Raw genomic sequence first — 1226 nt, forward strand, 5'->3', positions numbered from 1 at the left:
GTCCAGCGGTGTAATTTACCTCCTAAAAGTTACTGATCTGGTTAGGATAGAAGTTAGCATGCCCGGACTGTGAAAATTAAGGTACACGGTTCACGTCCCGTTGTCTCAAAAACGAGCTCCTTACTTCGTCGCTGTAGGTGCATTACAAGAAAGACGGTAAAATCCCTCAGGAAAGAGTGGTGTGGGAATTGTTGGTAGATACTGTTGACTTTCCGCTAGTCTATCAGTTCAAAATGAGGAGACTGCTAGCTCTTGCGTGAAACAAACAAACTGACCCGACATGCGCATGATTAAGAAATCTAAATGACAAAATTACGTTCTTCTTACTGATTGGCGTTCAAGGATGTTGAAAGGAATGCTTGTGATCAGTATGACCAATAATCTTTGTCATGCTAGGTCATGACCGAGGAAAGATATAATAGTCTATGGTTGTGACTAAGCAAACCATACTAAACTTCACCCAGCCAGTTTTAATGTCCGATCATGATGTTTCACGCTTTCCGCGATAGAAATGTTGACTCTCGAGAAATTCCATTATAACGAATGTTCCGACTAAAAGCCAGAAATGTTGACCATTTCCTGAATAAACTAATACGAAATAAACAAGAAGTCTCTACGTTTAAGTCGTTATTTTTGGTATAATACAGAGCTTTTCGTTTAGAATAAAATTGTTAGTCTAGTTACACCAGCATTAGAACTTGTATACTAAAAAAAAAAATAGTTTCTCAGGTGTGATGCAGTATTTGTCGTTAGGGTTAAAACTGTTGGTCTAACATTAAAACTTGTACACGCACAACAGTAGTTTTTCGAGTGTGATGTTGTTTGTGCTTTACGTTAAAGATAAACCTTGTATTAAAAGTTGAGACACCATATCAAAGTATTCTAACTATAAGCTAGACCAGTATGTTAATTATATTCATGAATGGGTTAATTGTTTGTTCTGATCTATTTAGGTAGTTTCCTTTGATCGGAATCTAATAACGATTAACACGTATTTAATTTTTCACCTGATATTACTTATAAGGTTATGTTTAGTGTTTAAAATGCCTAGTTTAGAACATGATAGTTTATAATTAGTTTGAAAGCCCCCCCTAGTCAATTGCGTAAACCATCTGAAGGGGAGTTAACAGTATACTTGTTGTGGGAACCAACAAAAGGCGTCTTTGACGTCAGTGGTGTGTCACGTGACTTTGTAAATGATAACATATGATGATAGGCTGATTTGC

The sequence above is a fragment of the Limulus polyphemus genome, unplaced genomic scaffold, assembly GCF_000517525.1.
Source record: "Limulus polyphemus unplaced genomic scaffold, Limulus_polyphemus-2.1.2 Scaffold533, whole genome shotgun sequence".
NCBI classification, from domain to species: Eukaryota; Metazoa; Arthropoda; class Merostomata; order Xiphosura; family Limulidae; genus Limulus; species Limulus polyphemus.